The 15,960-nt window shown below is 31.1% G+C and overlaps 1 protein-coding gene across 5 annotated transcripts in view; it reads left to right on the forward strand.

Annotated features, from left to right (window-relative positions):
• Positions 1 to 631: 631 nt before the first annotated feature.
• Positions 632 to 15,960, forward strand: part of LOC123696120 (POU domain, class 6, transcription factor 2) — a 113,303-nt gene continuing 97,974 nt past the window's right edge. For all 5 annotated transcript variants that reach the window (XM_045642143.1, XM_045642147.1, XM_045642145.1 and 2 more), the window contains exons 1-2: positions 632 to 943; positions 5,032 to 5,126. The gene's annotated coding sequence lies outside the window, so the exon portion shown is untranslated. The remainder of the gene's footprint in view (positions 944 to 5,031; positions 5,127 to 15,960) is intronic.

Below are 15,960 nucleotides of genomic sequence, written 5' to 3' on the forward strand. Positions count from 1 at the left end.
AGCGTGCGAAAAAACCTTCACCACCCGCTATCATTAATGTCCCCCCACCGCGCACTAAGCTTCTTTTTTTAATACATAACTTTTTTTCAAGATGCATTTTTACATGTTTCGGCCTAAAACTTTACACACCCAGAAGAGTGAGCTGACTGAAATGGTAACGCCTATCGACTCTCGGATTTCTCTCTCCCACGCGGGCAGAGCGCGCGCCGGACGATAGTGGCGCGAGCGAAACAGCCTATCGCTTGCCTCCGCTCCGTCTTAAACCAAGATTAAGGCTCTATTCCGATTTTCCATACGCATATTCTTGGACGCAATGCATTAAATGTCAACGGTGACCACATAGTCTCGTGTCATATATTCAAGATTAAAATGCAACGTATAATAAATATTTTGTCAACAGTAGAAAGTAGTCGCGTCTGAAAGAAAGTAAACACTATATGTCTCCCTCTAGCGTCCAGTGCGAAGGCATTCGCGCCACGACAATTGAGTTGAGTTGAATTGAATTGAGTTGGTTAAACCGTAAAAATGGTGCGGGCGGGTATCGCCACGCGAGAAAGAGACGAACGAAAGGCGGGTTGGCCGAGACCGCTGCCTTCTTCTCCTCGACTTACGCCGAGGCGCGACTAGTGAACGTCAGCGCACTGACGTGGACGGCCGCATTTGTGTTAGTCTGTGCCTCGTTTGACAGCCACTGAAAAAAATATTTCGCGCGTTTTTGACAGCTGCAAACGAACTTTGTGCGCGTTCGAAAATCAAACTTTTCTAAATGTGTTACTGTATTATATTGTACTGAAGGTGGATTTTGTTCGATCTGTGCTAATTATTTGGCTGAACTGGCCGTTGAGACGTTATTAAGTGATGAATCAGCGAACGCCGGCTAATTAACAGCGTCACTGCTACGAAAACAAATCTTGTACTTCCGATATTTTATAGCTTGGATATTGTAAGTATCATATTGCAATAGTACCTATTGTGAACTACTTTTTTATGAATTGTTATTTTTATGCAATTTTTTTTCGTTTCATAAAAATTTAGTAACTTTATTATTATAAGTATAATAAATAAATTCCAAATGATTATATTTCAACTCTATCTATTTAATAATGCAAAGATTACAAAATATAACAAACAAAAAAATTGAACAAAACAAATACAATATTTCCAAAAAAATTAACATAAATTTAATATACCTACATCTCATAAACTAAAATCGCTATTTTAAATTACCGCGACCTTTATTACGAGCGCAAAAAACGTTCACATTAAAAATCCAAATGCGAACAACATTATAACGCATTGACGAACGATCACGTTATTGTAAATTAAAAACATATGATAGTTTTATATTAAGTTTACGAAAATAAAAGTTGGGGACGTAAAAAGTTCAAATTTTTCGCGACGCGTTGGAAAAGTTCAGATTGGGCGGGGCGAGCGTTCGAACAGCTGATTGGTTCGGATACGTGTATAACATTTTTCCGTAGGTATTTTTTGTACATATATTATTTTTTTTTATATGAAAACTATGCTTATCGCGAGAGGCAGTAATGAGAATTGTAACAAAATTGTAATGAGTTTCTGGTGATGATATTGTATGAGATTGCTTTTCTATGACACAATATTTTTTCAGTAGTTATATATTAGTTCCTTTTTAATTATTGAGGCTTTAATCGTATAAAATTCTACTTTAATTTAGATAGTAAATTAATAGATATCAATTTTGTATTACGAATATTAAGAACTACTTATAGGTATAACTCTACATCATAGAAAAAATATAAAACAAATTAATATTCATTACTCTTGGCTCTTACTCTGGAACTATCAATTGATTATAAAAATAAACGAATAAATCAAACCAAAAAATTATTATTTCAACAAAATCGAAACATTAAATGCTCTACATTTTTACTAAAAAAACCGTTAACAAAAAACGTTTTAATTTGTTATTCTAATTTAACATACAATTAAATTAAGAGAAGACTAGTGATATTAATTATCATAATGTAGAAATTCTATCTCATAATAATATGATAAATTTAAGCTTTAATACAGAGAGAAAAAAGCAAATTTCCGGTGGAAAATTCAGTCAAATAACTAGTTTTTTTATTAGTGTTTTATTTATCATAAATATTTTATAAAATATATCGTAACAACAATAATGTCTTCCTTATCATCATCGCATCTCATTCATAATATAATTCATTGAACTCAATCAACACATGATTCATTTGTGTCCAACTATGAATCACGTTTCAATTGTCCAGTTTTAATTTATTGCTCAAAAATCAAGACATAAATATGACTCAATAAAGGCTTTAAGAATACTTAAAATCTTAACGAATTAATGTCATATTTTACTAAATCTTTAATATTTAAAACTTCTAACAAAACTTCTTTCACTTTAAAAATAAACTCCAAACAGAAAAGAATGTAATATAATATTGTATTCAATAAAAGTTGTCCCATTAATTACTGTAAGTCAAATAAAATCACCCCTAGAGGTAAGAATAGAAATGCTAACATCTCGACATTTTACGACAAACAGAACACCGTCTCTGACATCGAGTTTTATAACCGAACAATTACATTTAATCAGACCATTTCCCATCCCTCACCAACATTCCATAAAAACGTAAGAGCAAAAGAGACAAACGTAACGGTACAGCTACGCCCATCAATATCTAATTGCTTTTATTATTTTAAGGCATCGTAATCATTATGGCCGCAATAAAAATTGTAATTACTTCTCATTAGTTCAATTAAGAATTTTCTAGACACGGTTTAGTTGATATGTTGATTGTGAAACACTGTTGCGATGATATTAAATTACAATACTCTACACTAATCACAGATTTTTCAAGAACAAGGGAATTCTCCCAAGTGAAATCAGACGATACATTTTATGATCATCAGACACGGATCATATCAATCAATATTAATGATCACATCGAAATATGGAACTAATCGATGTTTTTGAAATTTAAATATCCATAAGTTTTAAAATTTTGGAACATCGATTAATTTAATAATTGCTGCTTTAATAATACGTTAGACGTTTCCGTGTTAAGACAAAATTACGTTTTTATAATATGTAATCAGTTACGCTGTATTACATCACACTAAAGTTTTTCTATCAATTCTTAGTTATTCGTTCACCACCTAAATCTCTCTACAATAGCTAATCATAATTATCAAGAACTGGTATAACACAAAAAAAATAATACCACTACTATTATAACAAATTAAAACGCAAGCGGATTATCTGAAGTTCATTGCAACGCTTTCAATGAATCCCCACGTTACTAAGTTTACGAAAGAGCGCGCGAAAAGCGGCGAGAAAAACTTCACCGAAAAGTTTGGCACGCACGTGGTTTACACGTGGTCTTGAGTGAAAAATCGCGCAGGTCCCGCGCGCTCCTTGTCCCCTTCCCCTTCACCCCGCACCTCCCCGCGCCGCACTCAACTCTATCCTTTCTAAACGAGCTGTACTAAGATTTGCCATTTCCGTATTCACTTTTGAAATGCGCGAATTGGCGCGCAAATCATTCATCGCGATATTTCTTTTTTTTTAATTAAAAAATTTATGTTTCTTTTGTCTTTGTTTGTAGTTTTATAGACTGCCAATGAATTAACTTTAGCGTTCTTTAGCTTCTTTATATTGTTGGTTGCATTAATAAATGCATAATAAATAACATTCAATGTCACTTCCATGTAATTAAATATAGCAAAATTGAAAAACTAATGCGCTTTATATGCATAGTTTATGATAAATTCGATATGCATCATAAAATTATTATATTTTTAACACCATCATCATCATATAAAGAATTGATTTTAAAAATTTCCTTGAGTCGGCATAGAGCAGAAGCTTTGATAATATCACACCTAAGTACTTAGTAATAAATGGCAACAACTGAAAAAGCTTCTATGGGAATTTATGATATTTTTTTTTATGACGAAATTAGATCTAAGTGACAATTTTAGAGAAATCATTAGTGTCAGAAATTTGTACAAAATACACTTTTTGTGATCAATGAATAACTCTACCGATTGTTTTTCCCTCTAATAACAATTATATAAGCGACTACTCAGTTTTTCTTATTACAAAAAGTTCTTCACAAAATTAACATTTTAGCTTCTTTCTCTAAAACAGAATTGAATTAATGTAGTAGTGAATATTTATCAGCACAAGACCGATCATTCTCTGATTTTATTATAACCTGTGTCATCATTATCATCATTATCAGCCTACATTTGTCCACTGCTGGACATAGGCCTCGGTCATAATCGGTACTGTGTATTTTATATGAAATTCCCACCGGTTAACCTAAATATAAGACGTGAAATATATTTACAAACTATCTCTACAGACAACGAGAAAGATCTGTTGATCGAAGAAATTGAATTCTTACAGAAAAGCAGCATACATTTTTCGTTGGAATATTCTGCGTTCTTAAATGCAATGAGACAATAGTATGGTATTAGATCAATTTTACATTTACTTAGTTTAAGAATCAAAGGAAAAGCGATATCAAAGTTCACGCGTTAGATTGGGATTTGCAATGAATCTGTATATAATTTGCAGTATTTATTCATTTCTAAATGATAGTATCAATTAACATAGATATTTGTAGAACAGTACTGATGCCATTAGTTGATTGCCATAGTTACCAGTAGTTGGTCAAAAAGAAGAACCTAAGGAATAAATGTAATACTTTAAATACAAAATTATAGAGCTGATTAAATTTTTTTCAATGCAATTAATTAACGGTAATATTTATTTTCACACAAAGCGTTTTCATATACTAAGTCTAATATTTCAAGTAAGTATGTATAAAAAATCAAACATTAAATTTAACAACAACATATTGGCTGTTCTTAGTACAGTAATAACTATTAGAAACTCCGATTTTCTGTTAGAGTCACATAATCTCTACACTTACAAAGTAAATAAATTTGTACAGCAAATAGTATAAAGCTATTTTAAATAATTTCAAACAACTTATTAAATTTCTTTTTAATCTTCAACAGTCGCGAGATCCGGTCCTGGGACGGCAGCAAGCTGTTTTACCCTTATTTGAAAACGTCTTCCCTCCAAAGGGACTTCCTATTTGCCAGTGGCTCCGGTAAGTAACCACTCTGATAGTATCACGAGTATTCCAGAACATTCCATATAAATACTATGAACAACTAGACTCACAATCTTCTATACTATAATATTATAAAGCTGAAGAGTTTGTTTGTTTGTTTGAACGCGCTAATCTTGGAAACTACTGGTCCGTTTGAAAAATTATTTCATTGTTAGTTAGCCCATTTATCGGGGAAGGCTATAGGCTATATATCACCTCACTAAGATCAACAGGAGCGGAGCACTGCGGGTAAAACCGCGGAGCACAGCTAGTCGATTATAAAGTTCTTCGAAAATGTCCGATCGTTGTTTATAACGGTGCGTTTACATCAAACGAACATAGAGCTAGAGCAAGAGCATTCTGTCGTGATATTTTAGTGTAAACGATACCTAACTCGTAATCAGTGTTGTTCAGTATTAGAACATTGCATTCTTTTCGAACGCACTAAGAACAACGAAATAATGTTCTACACCTACATTTAAAAAAATGACATAGTGGGGTTAGATTTGCTTGTTTGATGTAAATGCTCTGTAGGTAACATTCATAGAAATTAACACCTCATTTCGTCGTATTCATTTTCAAAGTCTATTTGCATCGCTCATAAGAAAACTCTACCTAATACATGCATAAGTTTTGCTTTGGACAATTTTAAGCATTATTGTGAGTCTAGTTGCTTTATGTCAATGTTCAATGGCTGGTACGAATTTTAGAGTGTTCCCTTAACGTATCGCGATGGTACATACATCGTTGTGATTGTATTACAATGCAGATTTGTCGAATGTATGTTTCATCGCGATGCGTGCAGTGGAACGCGGGTGAGAGCCGTTAGAATGAGGGTCGAATTTTGACCACTAGTAACTACTAGAGTTAACTAACTCTAGTGACAAATATTGAGGAAAATCTTGTATAAAATACATTCTTAATGTTTGAATGTTCAACAAGTTTATTCAAAGTTCAGAGCTTATAAAAAAAAACATTTTTTTCATGCTACTATGCAAAAATAATAAATTATTTCTTCATTATTTACTAATAAATTACATTTTGCAATGACAGTCTTTTAAATTTAACGTTGTAAATGTAATTTTTTTGAGTTTTAACTATGTTGTCTACACTAATATTATAAAGAGGAAAACTTTGTTTGTTTGATTGTAATGAATAGGTTCATAAACTACTGGACCGATTTTAAAAATTCTTTCACCGTTAGAAACAGCTAGAGTATTTATACCTATAAATTATCGATTTATACGATAATGCATTTTCCTTTTCCCATCCTTTATATACTAAAAGAATTTTGAGTATCGATAGAATACAATTTAATAAAATGAAATGTAAAGTTGTAAAGGGTTGAACATCAAATTTTAAAATTTAAATATTAAATTTAAAGCAAACAGTGAACTGCAACAAGTTGATAGTTTTGTCAAACTTACCTTCAGTTGACGTTGAAGAGAATTAAAAGTTATATATTATTAAGGAACTATATCGACTTATTTTATTTAGAGGTGATTATGTAAAAAAAATATGGGTTTTAGGAATATAGGAATTAGCATCAAGGGCAGGTATTTACAGCAAGTTTGTTTTATCTTGAATGTTTAGTGCAGTGTTGAGTGCAGGATTCATCGAGAAAGAATTTCCTTTCAATTGCTTGCAGCATGGTAAAGACAGCATAGATTCATAGAAAGTACAAGAGCGCTTTATTTTGAAGACCAATTTGAGTTGAAGAAATATTAATTTATCTTATACATATTACTGTTATAATATACAATTAAATTTCTATCTACTGAGTAAAACGTATCTTTAAATAATAAAAATATCTATACAAACATAGGTAAGTAAGGTAGCATCGTTATTTACGCCCCAATGAATTACAATAGTTATCACTGAGTAATTTGTGTTATTTATTATGTAATTCTTGTATTACAAAAGATCCGAGTTTTAAATTGAAATAATAATGATGATTCATGAACATATTATTCAATCTATCGCAATACATTTTGTTAATAAAGTGGATAAATAACTTTCTCATATCAAAAAGGGCCGAAGCAAAAAGAACATTGCGCAAGCGCCGCCATTACTTCCCAAATAAAAGGATATGAATACTTGTAATGATTGCTTAATTCTTTCAAATTGTTAGTTAAATTATTTTATTAACACAAGTACAGGTTTCCGGATCATTAGATTATTCCGAATCAAAACATGGGAAGGTCCTTGAATCTAAATGTCATGGGGGCTCATTAAACCCGTAGTTGGATACTTAAATTGTTAATCTTTTAAATTAGTTAATTAGTTTGGAATTATTTTGAAGTTTAACAGTTGGTAACCATTACTTTGCATACAAAGTACTTTGGATGTTTTATTGCGTACTTATATGGACATGATGGTTAGTAAAACACACAAAATACGATTGGATTGTGTAATGTGTTTAGGTTATGAATGAAAGATGGAATAAAGCTTTTGCCTCTGCCAATATATTCCGCATACCTACTAGTATGCTACTTTTATTTGCACCTTTTATAATGCTTCGCTATTCTCCTTCTACTATCTAATTATTCATTTTTCTTCATACTTTTCCTATATCCTAAGGTTGCCTGGAAAATATCGCTTATTAGCGATAATGCCGCCTATTTGTACCGCTCCATTGTTTGTGTATTATTTTTGTTTGATATTGTTTTGTTTTGTGTGTGCAATAAAGTGTTTTTTATTTATTTATTTATGCTATAGAGATTAATGTATCTTCACACTTCTTCTTCATTTAAAAAGACGCAGCTGCCCATTCATGAGAACCAAATTCAATTTATAAATATGCAAAATTTATACTAATATTATGAAGCTGTCATTTGCTCGAACGCGCTTATCTCAGGAACTAAAAGTCCCATTTGAAAAATTATTTCGGTGTTAGATATAGCCCATACATCGAGGAAGGCTTTATAGCCTTCCTCGATGGCCTTATGGCTATATAATATTATCATTACGCTAAGACCAACAGGAGGGGAGCCACGCGGGTGAAACCGCGGAGCGCAGCTAGTCTATATATATATAAAACCCAAAGGTGACTGATATAGTGATCTATCAACGCACAGCCCAAACCGTGTCGGACGTATCGGGCTGAAATTTGGCATGCAGGTAGATGTCATAACGTAGGCGTCCCCTAAGAAAGGATTTCCCGAAATTCTTGCGGGAACGGGGTAAAGATGCACGTACAAAGTCGTGGGCGGAAGCTAGTCGTATATATAACGATACGTCCTTGTTGGATGTAGGTTAGGTTAATGATAATTGAAAAATTGATACCATTATTTTTATGTTTACAGTGAAATTAAAAATCCAGCAATCTCATCATGCGGTTACATTGTTAAAACATGATATATAGCCTATTGATTATTCAACGTATATTAAATCTACAATCTAATAGATTTTATATATATATATATATATATATATATATATATATATATATGTATTATGTACATACGATACGGCAACCTAATCTAGAGTCGGCAAGTTTCAAACAACACGTCAACAAAAACTACATTTATTTAACAAAGCAATTAACACGAGCCGAGATGTCATATTCACATTCTTTTAATTATTTCGCAGAACACTTGGCACCCTCACAATTAGGGTGAGGTGAACCCGAGGCAAAATAGGCATAATTTTTCAAAAATTTACACGTATTTGGAGTCCCATATCTTCAAATACAATACTACATAATATAGAATATTATGACTGTAGTGTGGTTTTCTTCTGAATTCTTACTTTATGTTTTTCGCTAATCATTTTGATTGACGTCATTAGCAATAATTAAGTGCATAATAGAGCTTAACATTTTAAACCATTCATTATGGTTTTTGTGGTATTAAAACCACTTTTTTGGGTTCCTTACTATGTAAATAAAAAATGCAATTAGAATGTAGAGTAGGTATGAACGATTTTTTACGCACACATTGTGACGTTTCAAAAAACATCTAAGTACATACAGTTAAATTACGTATTTAACACTCGCTAAGATATCAAATACTTATTACACCTACTTCCCTTGCACTGATATTATTAAATAAAGCAATATTATGTAGCACACGAGTATAAAAACAATGTACCACAGAATATGGAAAATCTGAAACGTTTTTTTTTTGCAGTTGGTGAACTAACCACAATCTACACCAATATACAGGGCACAAAAGTTTTCCAACGGCAAAGTTAAGCTTGTAACTCGAACCGCTTGTACGGAACCCTTGACGTTCCGACTCGCACTTGACCGGCTTTTTTGTAGAGCATGCGCGCTATGTATTTGTACAATGCTAAGAGACTACAATTTTTTTACCTAGACCTTAAGATATTCTAGATATTCGATTAATATGTTTTTGTTGCGTCATAATGAATATAATTTTGTGTGTTAAACCAATTTGTGTCAATAATTCATGAATAATGTTATCTATACATATTAAACGTTATTTTTACTTATAATGTGAGGTGTAGAACAGTTTTGACTTATATAATACAAAATTCCGTTATAATGGTGACCATACTTAGCAAACACAAAATATTAACAAGCGCAAAATGAAGTCCAAGAAAAAATAAACAGTTTCGAGTTTTTTTACATAACCAATTTTTTGCAACATGTTGTAAAATAAAAAGCATGCATGAAGCATAATTAGCCTGTCTTAATTTAAACATCAGCTAAACACTTTAATTTCTCGATTAATTCCAAAAACACGTTATTAAACAGGGAAAAGTTCGCAAAAAGATAATTATGCACCCGGCGAATCGATACCATTCATCAAAGTCACAAAAATAATGCTATTCTAAAATGTAGAACGTGTATCAGAGAGTTCGCCAACGAATCCCATGGCTACGTAATAACACCGAAATGAAGGGTTGTAAACGCTTCGAAATTTAATGAAATATTTGATTTATGCCCACCGTGAATCAGGTAGCTTATTATAAGAATATATCATTAAACATTACATATATAATTAAATTCGAACTTAGCCCGAAGCTACCCCAATTTGAGCGGTGCCGCCGCATTATAATTTTAATAAAATTGCCCGCCGCCCGATAAAAATATACGTAAAGAAACAACAAAATTATAACACATCTGATTGATGTATTATTTGGTAATTTATCGGCTGTAATTACATTGTAATAATGGATAATGCTTCGGCGCGAGGGACGATTTATTAGTATTTATTAAAGTATGAATTATTGTATAATTACTGGGATGAGAGCTTCCAAACTAAACAGAGCGGTTGTTTTAGGGTTGAATTTATGAGTGATTCTTGGAGTCGGTCTAATCGCCTGTTTGCGATCGCGCTATGGGCGCCTCTCACATTAATGCGTACCTACATGTAAAAACACTACACATAAAGGATTATGTCTCATAACTCCGCTTAGTTCTCAGAAGTTATGATCGGTTTCTAATTTAATTTTATGATAGGAATCAATTTGTGCGTTTTATTAACAATTTAGATACATAAAAAAATCGTTTAAGAGCAAATATTATTTGTAAAGCTTTTAGGTGGAATAATAACTAATATTTCTATCATATTTTTGTTCTAATTGATTTTAAAACAATTTAATAAGTTAGAGTGTTATAGTAGTTTGAGGGTAAGGTTTCATACGATCTTACAAAAGCGAATTTTCCTCGTCTTTTCTGGGTTGCCTGGTAGAAATCGCTGCCAGCGAAGGCCGCCTTCTCCGCATTCTTTAAGGTGTACAATAAAGTATTTTTCATTCATTCATTCATTCAAATTAGAAGTCAAAACATAAACAAATCTAACATCGACTGCACGCATGTAACCGCTTGTGCAACGCCTACGTTATATAATTAATTGTTTTTATAAAAAAGCCATAACCGTTACTTTTATAGCTACCTCTTTCACGGACAAACAAACACGTACAAAATTAATAGTTTAAAGGGCCTCGTTTACGCGTCGTAAAGATGATACCCGATAGTACTTAAGATAAAATTCACAGATGTTGAGTTTGTTATTATGACTAATAATTTATACCTCGACATAATAATTATTGTACGCCATACACCGGTACTGCTTAAGTATTATAATAGGCTGTTAATACATCTATCTGAACTTGAATACGGTGACTACAAGCTATTTTAGCCTATCTGACAAGGAGATACGGCTTAAATTTCTATGAGGAATTATATAAAAATAAAGCCAATAAACAATAATAAATGCAAGAACGACGTGTTCACGTATTACAGGTATGTCTTTTAGATTATAATATTTATTACAAGTAACTCGTTATTGATAATTATTATTTGAACAACTAGGATTAGTTGGGTTATTCACAGGTATTGTACTTACCTTGTGGTACTTAATGATAATTGATATCATTTAATTACGTTATTATTATAATTATAAGCATACATTAAATTGTAATGGTCGCGATAGTTTAAATAATTATTATTGGGTAAATAATAAAATGCGATGAATAAAAATGAAAATAACAAAGTAAACATGTTTGAATAAGTTAGTCATAATAGAGTTTAATTTGTATAGTGTTTTTTAATGATCAAATTCTACAAATGTATCTACAGTTCTTTAACATAATGCATGCCTATATTATTTACATAAGGGAGTTTATTTTTTGAAGAAGTCCTCGAATATACTCTTAATGATAATCTATCAAATTTACATTAAAAATGAAAATGCGAAAAAATATTTTAAAATTGTTATGAAGTCAGTTAAAACAACATTCGTTCTCATTAGTTTTTCCTTCAATATCAATTAAATAATTGAATTAAAAAAAAATCTTGAACGTGTCTACTAAGAGCTTAATTATCAACAGGATATATTAAGTCTTATGACTTTTAATATTATATTTTTACGACAATAACTTTGTAATAACGTACTTGTATTAAGTATTTTATGGCCAGCATTATAATGTAATAAAGCAAATTATATCTTTATCAATACTTAAATACTAATTAAGAGACCGCAAGATCGAATAAATTGTGATTTTCCATGTAATAAATATTTTTAATATAAGTCGTCATTAGCGGTTACCTTCTGTGAAATGTTTTACAGTATGTAGATACGAATTATTATGCAACGATGTGTATGACAAAAATGTTGAAAATTAATTAATTGGTAATATTGATTACGTCACACAGAAATACAATGATTACGTTTATCATCAAAAACTAATAAGTACAAACAATATAATAAACGTCTGCAATGTGCCTCAAATTGACTAGGCAAATAAATAATGGGGTTATTATACTATTATATTATATATTATACTATACTTACACAATATAATTTTCCAAAATTCCACTGAAATCATACGCTTACGGAGGAAGGATACCTATTTATAGGTATGGATACACTTTCCGAAAAATCATCAAATAGGCAATGCAACTTGAACCAGAGTCAAACATCCTTTTTTTCCAAAATTAATCTCTAAAATATAAGGCAATTCAAGTTGTTGTTAGTGTATCAACCCTCATGTAAAACAGCGGAGACCAGCAGCTAGTCCATACTAATATTATAAATGCGAAAGTAACTCTGTCTGTCTGTCTGTTACTCAATCACGCCTAAACTACTGAACCAATTTGCATGAAATTTGGTATGGAGGTATTTTGATACCCGAGAAAGGACATAGGCTATCTTTTATTGCAAAATATATACCACGGGCGAAGCCGGGGCGGACCACTAGTTTCTTATAAATTTGCCTTTCATTTCAATCCCATTTTTAAATAACCATAGATCCTCAAATTAGATAGTGAGGCTCTAAAATAAATATAGTGTATCATAGATATTTATAGCTATGATAACAACTAATCAAGCCCATGATGCCATAAAAATAGCATTAGAATTTTAACAATACAACATTAAAGCGTTGTTTATCGAACAATAACTGTCCAAAGCGTGTCACTGAAATCAAACTGAAATATAAAACCATAATACGAAGCGATAGCCAACGGTATGCCCTTAATTAATATGTAATTAAGGTGTTTATAACTTGATAACAGGCCTAATTATGTTATTAATAGCACATTAGGGTCACGTGACGTCATCACGCATTATTAATATTAAAAACGAAATGCCGTTACAGTGCGTAATTATTTATTCATTAGTTCATAAATATTATATTCCATGTGTAGATAATATTATATTCCATATGCTATTAATATGTTCTGTTTGGAAGTTTGATCGCTAATATACTGGTGCATTTAATGTGTTTGATATGTTTAACTAGCTATCATAGTTTTCATCTGAATTAGAAATAAAAATGAATTAAATTAAAACCTTTTATAACGCCAACATCATTAATTGAAAGTTCACTAAATTCCTGTTAAAATGTCTGCGTGTCTCTTCTGCAGAATCTTTGCAAGGTTGGTTCCGAAGAAATTCTGGCCCAAACTTGCCTCACTCTCCTGAAAATCATAAGATTAGAATCAGTTTGGTTTGGCCAATTGTAGCAAGACAAAACAAAAATATAGGCGGCGAGATATTATAACAAATTGTTAACTCTTTATTAGATCGTGTTTAAATTAAGATGAAGTAGCCCTTGAGCCAAATAAACACTAATTTCCCAAAAAGCCTACCATTTACCATACACCATGACATTACACAGGTTAATGAACTATCTCGCCCTCAGAAATAACTTTGAAGCTTTATCATAATTATGTTTTATTAAAATTAGCTTATTTTACGTTTCAGTCACTTAAAATTATTGCGCGAGCTCAATTTTATTTCATTTATTCTTTAATAAAAATGTAATAAAGTACGAATGATTACGATAGATAAAAATCTAGCAAATGAAAAAATGTTGCCACTCGTGAAAGCAGTGGTAATTTCGTAGAAAAAAACAGACGATTTGGAAATAAAATCGCTAATGACTGAGGCCATTAAGTAAATTATTTTAATTATAACTTGCTATTTCGTTTATTCATTTTGGTAATTTCGTTGAATATTTAAAATAAGAAGGGTGAAGTGTTGTTTAATACTGAAAAGATTTAAGTCGCAACTGTATCGTGACGTGACCTTTTTATTTATGTATCACTCGAGCAATTTGTTGTTACAAAGGGCTACAACTTGATTTCGAGTGGAATGCATACGAACTAACTGCATTGTTCATTACATATGTATACTTATATTTTAATTTAACTTACCACAAATTCTGAGCTTTTATAGCCCATTTATTTGCTCTGTTATAATAAGTTTTAACAGATTTACCAGTCGCTTATGATCGCCCAGTGCAGGGTGACTTTCGAACTTCTTTGTTTAATACTGAAACACCGCTTACCTGCGCGTTTCTTTGTAGATGTTACGTTGAAAGGTACATTTGAAAAATATTTATTTAAACGATAAGTAACATAATACTATCATCTCGAAATTAACACTCTAAAATATATACGAGGAGACAACTTGCTGTGTAGTATTTAATTAAAATTTAAAATTGGTAATATTCCTACTTAACCTTATTCCCGTAGGAGTATGAACGTTAACGTATTTAGTTGAACAAAAATTCAACGTAGGTGAGTTTACTTATGTGGATTGATATACCTAGATTGCTTGCTTGACACTATGTGGTATGTGAACCAACATTACATACTCGTCAATGTAAATTAAAATGTTGGGTATGAGACATAATATAATGATATATAACGATATTAAGTCAAGTTAAAAAGTAGAGGCATTTTTGACAAGTTTTTAATTAACGACAGGTAAGCGATAAGGGAAATAAATTATATATTTATACTGATTATTAATTTGTTAATATACTTAAACTTCTTAAGCAGTATAATGAGATCCTTATAACATTTAAAAAAGGTTCTTAAAACGTATGTCTAAATTTGGTCATGCACTTAAAACATTAAACTTCAGAATATCGAAAACTCAAATTTTATTATAAGAAATTAAATGCATATTTCAAAGAAACCGAAAACAGAGCGAGATGATATAAAATTAAACCGAATTAAACCCGTTCATTTAAAGACCTCTATCTTAGTGAAGAGTTTGGATGATAAAATATGGAGAAGGCATCTTTTTACCTGAACAATGAAGATGCTTATAACATTGTTTTAACCTTAGTTTATAAAACTATTTTATTCATTGTTATGAATGATGAAATAAAGATGAAATAAATATAGAAGAGCCATTAAAAAATTATGTTAATAAAATATTTAAATGACTTTTCACTAACGTAAATATTCTTCATATAAATGTTTTTTTTTCACAAATCATATAAAAATCATTTTTGGAAATAGTGTATTACTGAATGAATAAATGTAACATATTACCACCTCTGATCCCTCCAATTCGTAGCTCCATGTTACAGGACACAGACGGACGTCTGAATGGCGTCTCATTATCTTTAATTATATACCGATTCTTCAAGCACTCCGCTTTGCAAATCGAATACATTTATCTACATTTAATCTACATACATTTAAATTCGTTACATTAGCAACATCTTTGTTTATTTGTTTCGGTCATAAACCTTTAAGCCTTGAACCTTTATCATAAGAACTTTATAGTAAAAAATTGTGCTGGAAAAGTTTATAAATAAATATACTTATAGAATAATGAACCTACCTACATATTAATTAGTATATTAATATTTTAATAATTATAAACCACATAAAGGCGAATTAATTGAAAAAAGATGTGGCGATTATAAGAAATCATCAATATTATTTTAAAACAATCCTATTCCGTTAAGATTCAGGCCATAAATAAGATAACTAATCTAAACGTGTTCCATTTCAAAATGCAATACATTGCTACATTCTTCACGTTTGCAAGAGCGCGTTCCATATATATGAGGCAATGGAGCGTGCACTTTCAATTCATTTCAGTTTTAGAAGGGT

Source organism: Colias croceus, chromosome 12, assembly GCF_905220415.1.
Source record: "Colias croceus chromosome 12, ilColCroc2.1".
In the NCBI taxonomy this organism is placed as follows: Eukaryota; Metazoa; Arthropoda; class Insecta; order Lepidoptera; family Pieridae; genus Colias; species Colias croceus.